This window comes from Eubalaena glacialis, chromosome 2 (genome assembly GCF_028564815.1).
Source record: "Eubalaena glacialis isolate mEubGla1 chromosome 2, mEubGla1.1.hap2.+ XY, whole genome shotgun sequence".
NCBI classification, from domain to species: domain Eukaryota; kingdom Metazoa; phylum Chordata; class Mammalia; order Artiodactyla; family Balaenidae; genus Eubalaena; species Eubalaena glacialis.
In genome coordinates, this window is record NC_083717.1 from 74,061,643 (window position 1) to 74,073,246 (window position 11,604).

Below are 11,604 nucleotides of genomic sequence, written 5' to 3' on the forward strand. Positions count from 1 at the left end.
GACAATAAAAACATGATGATCCAAAACCTATGGGATGCAGCAAAAGCAGTTCTAAGAGGGAAGTTTATAGCAATACAATCCTACCTCAAGAAACAAGAAAAATCTCACATAAACAACCCAACCTTACACCTAAAGCAACTAAAGAAAAAAGAACAAAAAAACCCCCAAAGTTAACAGAAGGAAAGGAATCATAAAGATTACATCAGAAATAAATGAAAAAGAAATGATCAATAAAACTAAAAGCTGGTTCTTTGAGAAGATAAACAAAATTGATAAACCATTAGCTAGACTCATCAAGAAAAAGAAGGAGAGGACTCAAATCAATAAAATTAGAGATGAAAAAGGAGAAGTTACAACAGACACCGCAGAAATACAACACATCCTAAGAGACTACTACAAGCAGCTCTATGCCAATAAAATGGACAATCTGGAAGAAATGGACAAATTCTTAGAAAAGCACAAACTTCAAGACTGAACCAGGAAGAAATAGAAAATATAAACAGACCAGTCACAAGCACTGAAATTGAAACTGTGATTAAAAACCTTCCAACAAACAAAAGCCCAGGACCAGACGACTTCACAGGTGAATTCTATCAAACGTTTAGAGACGAGCTAACACCTATCCTTCTCAAACTCTTCCAAAATATAGCAGAGGGAGGAACACTCCCAAACTCATTCTATGAGGTCACCGTCACCCTGATACCAAAACCAGACAAAGATGTTACAAAAGAAAACTACAGGCCAATATCACTGATGAACATAGATGCAAAAATCCTCAACAAAATACTAGCAAACAGAATCCAACAGCCTATTAAAAGGATCATACACCATGATCAAGTGGAGTTTTTCCCAGGAATGCAAGGATTCTTCAATATATGCAAATCAATCAATGTGATAAACCATATTAACAAATTGAAGAATAAAAACCATATGATTATCTCAATAGATGCAGAAAAAGCTTTTGACAAAATTCAACACCCATTTATGATAAAAACCCTCCAGAAAGTAGGCATAGAGGGAACTTACCTCAACATAATAAATGCCATATATGACAAACGCACAGCCAACATCATTCTCAATGGTGAAAAACTGAAACCATTTCCACTAAGATCAGGAACTAGACAAGGTTGCCCACTCTCACCACTACTATTCAACATGGCTTTGGAAGTTTTAGCCACAGCAATCAGACAACAAAAAGAAACAAAAGGAATCCAAATCGGAAAAGAAGTAAAACTGTCACTGTTTGTAGATGACATGATAATATACATAGAGAATCCTAAAGATGCTACCAGAAAACTACTAGAGCTAATCATTGAATTTGGTAAAGTAGCAGGATACAAAATTAATGCACAGAAATCTCTTACATTCCTATACACTAATGATGAAAAATCTGAAAGAGAAAGTAAGGAAACACTCCCACTTACCATTGCAACAAAAAGAATAAATTACCTAGGAATAAACCTACCTAAGAAGACAGAAGACCTGTATGCAGAAAACTATAAGACACTGATGAAAGAAATTAAAGATGATACAAACAGATGGAGAGATGTACCATGTTCTTGGATTGGAAGAATCAAGACTTGTGAAAATGACTATACTACCCAAAGCAATCTACAGATTCAATGCAATCACTATCAAACTGCTAATGGCATTTTTCACAGAACTAGAACAAAAAATTTCACAATTTGTATGGAAACACAAAAGACCCCGAATAGCCAAAGCAATCTTGAGAAAGAAAAACGGAGCTGGAGGAATCAGCCTCCTGGACTTCAGACTATACTACACAACTACAGTAATCACGACAGTATGGTACTGGCACAAAAACAGAAATATAGATCAATGGAACAAAATAGAAAGCCCAGAGATAAACCCATGCACCTATGGTTACCTTATCTTTGATATAGGAGGCAAGAATATACAATGGAGAAAAGACAGCCTCTTCAATAAGTGGTGCTGGGAAAACTGGACAGGTACATGTAAAAGAGTGAAATTAGAACACTCCCTAACACCATCCACAAAAATAAACTCAAAATGGATTAAAGACCTAAATGTAAAGCCAGACACTATAAAACTCTTAGAGGAAAACATAGGCAGAACACTCTATGACATAAATCACAGCAAGATCCTTTTTGACCCACCTCCTAGAGAAATGGAAATAAAAACAAAAATAAAGAAATGGGGCCTAATGAAATTTAAAAGCTTTTGCACAGCAAAGGAAACCTTAAACAAGACGAAAAGACAACCCTCAGAATGGGAGAAAATATTTGCAAATGAAGCAACTGACAAAGGATTAATCTCCAAAATTTACAAGCAGCTCATGCAGCTCAATATCAAAAGAAAACAACCCAATCCAAAAATGGGCAGAAGACCTAAATAGACATTTCTCCAGAGAAGATATACAGATTGCCATCAAACACATGAAAGGATGCTCAACATCACTAAACATTAGAGAAATGCAGATCAAAACTACAATGAGGTATCACCTCACACTGGTCAGAATGGCCATCATCAAAAAATCTACAAACAATAAATGCTGGAGAGGGTGTGGAGAAAAGGAAACCCTTTTGCACTGTTGGTGGGAATGTAAATTGATACAGCCACTATGGAGAACAGTATGGAGGTTCCTTAAAAAACTAAAAATAGAACTACCATATGACCCAGCAATCCCACTACTGGGCATATACCCTGAGAAAACCATAATTCAAAAAGAGTCATGTACCACAATGTTCATTGCAGCTCTATTTACAATAGCCAGGACATGGAAGCAACCTAAGTGTCCATCGACTGATGAATGGATAAAGAAGATGTGGCACATATATACAATGGAATATTACTCAGCGATAAAGAGAAATGAAATTGAGTTATTTGTAGTGAGGTGGATTAACCTAGAGTCTGTCATACAGAGTGAAGTAAGTCAGACAGAGAAAAACAAATACCGTATGCTAATACATATATATGGAATCTAAAAAAAAAAAAAAAAAGGTTCTGAAAAACCTAGGAGCAGGACAGGAATAAAGATGCAGATGGAGAGAATGGCCTTGAGGACACAGAAAGGGGGAAGGGTAAACTGGGGCGAAGTGAGAGAGTGGCATGGACATATATACACTACCAAATGTAAAATGGATAGCTAGTGGGAAGCAGCCACATAGCACAGGGAGATCAGCTTGGTGCTTTGTGACCACCTAGAAGGGTGGGTTAGGGAGGGTGGGAGGGAGACGCAAGATGGAGGGGATATGGGGATATATGTATACATATAGCTGATTCGCTTTCTTATACAGCAGAAACTAACACACCATTGTAAAGCAATTATACTCCAATAAAGATGTTAAAAAAAAAAAAACAACACTAAAGGACCTGGCACCAGACACAGTTTGATTAACTGAGATCCAACTGGATTATTTAGAATAAAATGTGTGGCCTTGAATGATGCATTTAAATTATCCAAGATCTAGTTTTCTTATCTATCTTTATGATGGAGGTGATGGTATTTTCCTCACAGACGTGTTGTGAAGATCAAGAGAGAAAATGTATGTCAAAATATTTTGCAACCTATAAGGGCTGTGAAATGTTGAGTCCATTAAAGATGACTCCGGTTAGTGAATTGGATGCTAACCAATAGGGCTGATTTTGGAAAGTCAACCAGATGCCAACAAAGCTTTCTCCATGTCCAGCTCTGGCTTGTCCCTGTGGGGAGACTGGAGCCATTGAAGCCACAGTTCTTGAAATGCTGCCCTCTCCCTTCTGTATTTTGGTGCTCCTTTTTCTGTTTTGGCTTTTCTTCTTGCACCTGCCCTATGCCGCCCTTACCTGGTACCCACTTCATAGGAAGCACCCAGGATGATGTCACCTCTTTTCCTGCTCAAACACTAACCCCCTCTAGGTAAGCAGGTGTGGCTGTGAGCCCCTTGGCAGCAGCCGGCCACTGGAAAGGTGATGGAGTGCTGGTGGAGAGGTGGCAGGGTCCCAGTGGCAGAGTGTGGCCTGGCATGGGAGTTAGTGAAAGGCAGTTGTACTTAGGGTTCTCTTTTGCATAAGCATACTGAGGTAGAAAGGTGTGTGTGAGTGCGTCTGAGAGCAGAGGGCAGTACTCAATACCTGTGCCATCGTGGTAGAGCAGATAAAACCAGCTGAAGGTTAGACAGTACTTGGTTTTACAAAGCCCTTTCATTGCTGTTCCATCGTGTAGCGCTGACAGTATCTGGGTGAGGTGGGGCTGTTACTTTTATTTGTCCAAAGAAGAAACTGAAGAGCTTAACAGTGACTCACCCAAGCTTCCCTAGCTGGTGTCTGGAAGGTGCAAGCCCAGAAAGAGCTCTCTGACTCCACGTATTTTCATTCTTTGCTGCCCTTGGCAGATGAACATGGATGTGGTGCTGGTTTTTGTAGCAAGCTGCATTTCCTAGGAATGTTTCAAGAAAATTTTAAAAAGTTAACATTCTTTCTGACACAAAGTAATAGGTGCCTTGTAGAAACTGTAAACACACCAAGAAGTCTAAAGAAAGAGCTACAAATTAGCCAGCATCTCACCATTCAGAGATAGACACTGTTAACATTTACTGCATTTTTTTCAGTCTTTCTTCTGTGCTTATATATAGCTGAGATTGCAATTTATATGCAGTTATGTATCCTACTTTTCCACTGAACATTCTATCACAAGCCTTTTCCCGTATCATTAAAAACTCTTATAACTGTGATTTTTATTGGCGTCACAATATTCCTTTGTATGTACGAACCCTAATTGACATAAGCATTCCCTTTTCTTTGGCTGTTTAGGTTAGGGAGGAATTTCTTGTTGATTCATTCCTCAGGTCCCGTAGACACCAAAGCAGCATCTCAGCTGACACCATTTCAGAAGTCTGACTAATCTCAGAGATTCTCAGTCTTTTAGGTTGAAACAATTTGTCTCTAAATAAGCCAGCCACTTATTTATTTAACGCACAATAAACACATCCTTCAACAAGAGTATAACATTTGAACTGGATGGGGGAGGTGACACAGAAGTGCCTATTCTTGAAGAGTTTGCATTATTATAAGCCTTAGAAAACTAAAGTGCATGAAACATGTAGTTTAAACAGATGCTCCTTGCCGGGCTGTGATGCTCATGGCCGTGCTTCTCAAGGGATGGGTTGGCAGACGCAGAGCCGCGTGGTCAAAGCAGCGGCGGCTCTCTGCTGTCTCTGACACTCACCTTCAGAAGCAGGACGGGACCTCACAGGTTTGCTCCCAGGAGTGAGTCCTATGCTCAGCGGTTCACTTGGTGGACAAGGCCTGGCAGCTTCTGTGAGGTGTGTGTTTGCTGAATAGTTTGGGTATGAATGTCAATTACAGCAACTAACATGTATTGAGTATTTTCTGGGTCTAAGCACCCTATGAAGTGCTACCCAGGAACCTCTTTATCCCCCTTATACCAGAAGGCAGTGTAGTACAGGGGTCAAAGACCCAACAAGGAGGGGCAAGCTGTTTGCTAACTGCGTAAGTTTAGATGAATAATTTAACCTATTTGTGTTTCTATGTCCTCAGCTGTAGAATGGAGATAGAAAAATGTCTATCTCGTAGGGTGATTAAGAGGATTAGCTTAGTTAAGACAGGTCAAGCACTTAGCCTAGTGACTGACACATAGTAAGCATGCGACAAAGGTGAACTCTTATTACATAAACCTCCCAAGAAACTTCCCAGTAGCTCCTATTTCATTTCTATTTTATGAAGCCTGAAATTGAGGCACAGAGAGGCCAGGTGCCTCGCCCAGGGTCACACAGACAGAATAAGAATCCCAAAGACTGGACTCCAGAGACTACTCTAAGTACTATGCTATATTGCCCAGAGGGAGTTTTCCAGAGCCCTGAACACCAAAGCAGAGCACACTAACTTTTGTATGTTGTGAGGTCTTCAAAGAAGCAAGCAGAGCCTGAAAAGGAAAGGGAAGACTAGAGATGTTTGTGTGTCAGGGTCCCAGACAATAATAGAATTCTTACAACTGCCAGAAGTCAGGGAAGCCAGCTATAGTCTTTTGGTCCTTAGAAGGGGAGAAGGTTGGGAAATTTCTGTCTGCAACAAAGTGGCCCATGGGATGCTGGCTACTGTACTGATGATGTAACAGGTGCAGACGATTCAAATTTGATGAAATAAAGCACTGTCCCTTCACTGGGTAGACCCTGTACGGGACACTGGCCTGGGCAGAAGGAGTTGGAGGCAACTTGATTTTGTTTCAGTCTTTGACTCTTTTTTTCTCCAGTCAAGTTGAAGTCTCCTTGTACCCCTTCTCACTTCCATTCTCTTCCCTTCCTCTCCACTCACAGGAATTTGGTGTGATGTCTATTTATCTGTTTACTTCTGTATAAGACAAATGACATCATACCAACCTTAGGGTTCTCAACTTGCTGTTTTCACTCATTTTTGTGTTATCACAATCTATCTATGTTGATACAGATAGCTCAGTCCATTCATTTTAACAGCGGTATAGTAGTTCATTATATGAGTATTTTATAATGTATCCATTTCCCTACTGATGGACGTTTCTCTTTTGTGGATATTGGCTATTTCAAGTAATATTGTGGTGAGCATTTTTATGCCATTCTCCTTTTAAAAATGTGTGAGGATTTCTGGTTTTGGTATCAAGTTATCATATAAAATGAACAGCGTAATTTTTCATTTTTTACCCCAGTTACTTGAAAGTGTTTAGATATATAAGGATTACATGTGAGGATTTTTTTTTGAGGGTTTAATAAAATATGTAAACTATTTAGATTAGTTTTCTTTTTAAGGAGAATGGAGGTATGGTAATATTGGAAGATGTTTGACTAGGAATGGAATTATTGAACTAGATAGGCAATTGCTAAATTGCTCTCTGAAGTAATTACACCAAATTATACTTCTGCCAGCGTTGTATGATAGTTACTGTTTCCCCACATTCCTCCAACATTTGGTATTATTTAAGTTGTCTGATCATATCTTGTAGTTTTAAATGTGCAAGTAACTTATTATTAGGGACATTACGTTTCCCCCTGTGGTGAACTGCTTGCCCATATATTTGACCATTTTGCTAGTAGTATATTTACCTTCTTCTTAATGATTTTCAGAATTCTTTACGTGGCCTGCATTCAGATCCATATAGCTAGCTTTACCTATTATTTCAAAATATAGTCTATATTTTATTATATAATAATTATAAAAGTTTGGTTTTTTTTACATATAGGCATTTAATTTATCTGGGGTTTATTTTTGTGTAGAGTGTGATCCAAGGATTCAATTTACCTTTTGTCATGTGGAAAACCAGTTACTGAGTTGCAGTTCAGTTTATTTAATGGTTATTGGTTTATTCAGTTATTCTAATTTTTTCTTGGGGGTGTGTGTGTGTGTGTGTGTGTGTGGGAGTGTGTGTGTGTGTGTATGTGTGTGAAAACACACAAATCTATTTGTATAACTGTATCTATATCTATATCTCTCTATTATCTATCTATAATTTCCTATGTCATCTAATTTTTTGAATTTATAAGAATTTAATTCTTTCATAGGATACTCTTTTGTAGGTACAGTTTATCACTTTTTCTTTCTTTTTTCATTGGGTGGCCTTGCTTGAGGGTTTTTTCCCCCTCACTGGTCATTCAAAAACCAGCTTTTAGTTTTATAGATTGTTAATATATTTTTTCTATGAATTTTTACTCCTATCTTTTAAATTTATTCTCTTTTACTTTCTTTGAGTTTAATCTGTTTTTCCTTTTCCTACTTCTTGAATTGAGTGTTTAACTCATTTATTTTCAGTATTTAATACATGAATTTAAGACTATAAATTTTTCTATAATCCTCTCCTGTCATCGACTAGCATAAATTTGATATATAGTGCTTTCCTTGTCATTCAGTTCCAAATATTTCATAACCTCCATTCTATAATTTTTTCTTTAACTCATTGGTTACCTAGCAGTATGATTTTTACTTTCTAAATTTATGCCTTTTATCTTTTTCTGCTTTATTTTTGTTATAATTACTTTCAAGTCATATTGTGAATTCTTAATGACATAGACTCCATAGGATTTCTGGAAACAACCTCTCTGACCTAGTGGGTGATCAACTTATGATGTTCCATGTAAGTGAAAAGAATGTGCATTCTCCACTTGGGTGGCAGGGCTCTGTATAACTAAATCCGGATTGGCATTAGGGCTGTTCGAATCTATCTATTTGCTAATTTTTGGTTTGCTTGATCTCTTACTAACTGATGTGTGAAGAAAATTCCCACTTGCTGTCGATTTGTCAACTTACCAGTTTAACTCTGTCACTTTTTGCTTTACATGAGAAGAGACCGTTGGGCACGCACAAATTCATGATTGTTACATCTCGTTGGTGGGTTTTCCCTTTTATGATTATAGTTTTCCCTCTTTGTGGCAGGTGTAGCTTGTGTTCTGCATCCTTGCTGTTAGCTTGGGGCCATCTGACTAGTTTTGGAGATCATCTTGGAGGCCATATGTTCCAGATGATCATAGCTGCAGTATGAAGGCAGGCCTCTTCACTGATGTCAGACTTTATATATTAAGCCATTGGGATTTTAGGAGTTGGTCAGTCATAGCAGCTAGGGTCAATTATCCTAAAATACACTCTTATTTTTATGCTTTTTCTCATAAATTCTATTACCCATTTTGCTAATATACTCCTACTATATACAATTTTAAGTTCCTTTTTTGTTCAAAATTTAGTTATCAATTCCTTTACATTCAACTTCTGTGTTCAACCTTGCTTTGAATGTGTATTCTTTAGGGACTTCCCTGGTGGCGCAGTGGTTAAGACTCCACACTTCCGCTGCAAGGGGCGTGGGTTCGATCCTTGGTTGGGGAACTAAGATCCCACAGTGAGGCCAAAAAATTTTTTTTAAATGTGTATTTTTTAAAACAGAGTATTTCTGGGTTAAAATTCATTTAGGTGTCTCTGTTTTGTTTAACTTAGTGAATTTAATTTTATTTGTTGTGTTTACTGATATCTTTGGTCTTATTTCTACCATCTTATTTTGTTTTGTATTTAACAAGCTATTTCTTTGCTTCTATTTTCCCCCTTTCTTGTTTTCTGTTGGAGTGCTTAATTTTCTGTTTTTTCTTCATTTTTGTTTTTTAATGGTACTCCTACAATTTTAATATGCAATCTTTTAAATATATTTTTATTTCTTAATTTTCATTTTGTAATAATTTCAGACTTACAGAAGGTTGCAAAAATAGTACGGATAATTCCAGCATACCCTTCTTCTTCATCCTCAAACAATCACAGTAAAATTATCAAAACTAGGAAACTAACATTGGTACAATACTCATCACTAATCTGTAAACTGTATTCACGTTTTTTCAATTGTTCCCAAATTATACTTTTCCAGGACCAGGATCCAATCCAGAATTCAGTCCAGGATCACTCACTGCATTTAGTTTTCATAGCTTCTTTATCTCCTCCAATCTGGGATAGTTCCTCACTTTTCTTTATCTTTCATGACCTTTACATTTTGTAGAGTACTGGCCAAATACGTTTTGCAGAATGATCTTCACTTTGGGTTTGTCTGACGTTTCTTCATAATTAAATTCAGGTTATTTATTTTTGGCAAGAATACCACAAACACGATGTTGTGCTTTCTTTAGTACTGTGTGATACCAATTTGTTTTGTTGCTGGTGACGTTAACTTTGATCACTTGGTTTTGGGGATGTCTGTCAGGTTTTTCCACTGAAAAGTTACCATATTTCCTTTTGCAATTGAGAAATATCTTGTAAGGGGATATTTTGTGACATGCAGCTATCCCGATTCTCATCATAAAATTACTCATTAATTTTAACATCCATTGATGATTCTTGCCTACCACTCTTACTATTAACAGTGTTGGCAAATGGTGATTTTTCTAGTTCACCATTTCTTTTACGTTTATTAATTGAAATATACTATAAGGAAGAGCTGTCCCTTTTCTGTATTTATTCAATATTTTTATTCCTATCACTGTATACTCAATTTTATTCTTATGGGGCATAATCTTTTACTATCATCATTTATGTTATTGTTCAAAACGTCTCAGGTTTGCCATTGGGAGTTTCCTCAAGTTGGCTTCTGTGCTTTTTGACATGCCCCCATCATTTTTTGAACACTTGTTTACTTTTGGCACCATAAGATATTCTAGGCTCACTTTATGCTGTCCCTGCCCTAGCCCTGAAATCTGCCATTTCTCCAAGGAGTTCTGGTTCCTTTTGTTGGAAATCAGATTCTGAAACCAAAATCTGGTTGCTAGGTGTGCTCTTTGCTACTGTGGTGTCATTGCTTTTAGGTCCTTTTAGTAGACAAAATTAGAAAATCATTTCATATCAGTTCATAGAATCTTCCTCTTTCTAGCTTATAGTTGTGCAGTATTCCATTGTGTGGATGTACCATAGTTCAACTACTCTCCTATATGTGGGTATTTAGACTGTTTCCAATATTTTGCAATGACAAACAGTGCTGCCATGAACAACCTCATGCATGTGTATTTTTGTATTGTTGGAGGTGTATCTTCAGGGTGAATTCCTAAAAGTGGAAATGCTCCATCAAAAGGCAAATGCATATATAGTTTGTTAGATATTGACAACTCAGAGAGAGTTGTAGTAATTTCCAATTTCCATTTTCACAACTTTATTTGAGAGCTATTACTTCCTCTTCCACCACAGATTTTTCAATAGAATGTGTAGTTTTAGAAATTTTCACTAATCTGTAAGAAAAGGGATCTCATTTTAATTTGCATTTTTCAAGTTATGAGTGAGTTTAATATCTTTTTTATGTTTGGTGCTGTATTTATATCATTCTTTTGGTAAATTATCTGCTCATGTCTTCTTTCCGTTTTTCTATTTGGGTTTTGGTACTTTATCCCTCAATTTTTATGAGTTGTTTATATGTTAGTAATGTTAACCCTTTGTGTTATCTTCTGCAAGTATTTCCTCCCAGTTTGTCAGTTGTCTTTTGACTTTGCTTATGTTTTTTTTCTTGTTTATCAATAACTTAAAATATTTTTTAAAAAAATGTTTATTTATGGAAACATTTATCAGCATTTTCTCTTGTTACCTTTGGATTTGGGTCACAGTTAGAATGCCTTTCCCTATACTGATGTTAAAGAGAAATTCACCTATATCTTCTTTTAGTATTTGTATGGTTCCACTCATACCTTCCATTTTATTTTTATCCAGTGTTTATTTTCCTTGATTTTTTCTCTCTCTTATTATTATTTCTATGATAAGCAGTCAAACCTTATTTAGAATTATCCACAAGTTTGCTGGTATCTTTGCTTATCATTACTTTTTGAAGTCCTGTTTTTCATTTTAGGTTCCCTTTCTTCCTTAAGTGTACTCTTAGTAGGTATTTCAAAAAAGATCTGTGTATGGTAAACTCTCTCATTCTTTATCTACAAATGCCATTGTTTAGCATTCATTCTTTTTTTTTTAATTTAATTTAATTAATTTATTTTTATACCACAGGTTCTTATTAGTTATCTATTTTATACATATTAGTGTATATATGTCAATCCCAATCTCCCATTTCATCCCACCACCACCACCACCACCACCACCACCACCCCCCCCACTTTCCCCCCTTGGTGTCCATATGTTTGTTCTTTACATCTGTGT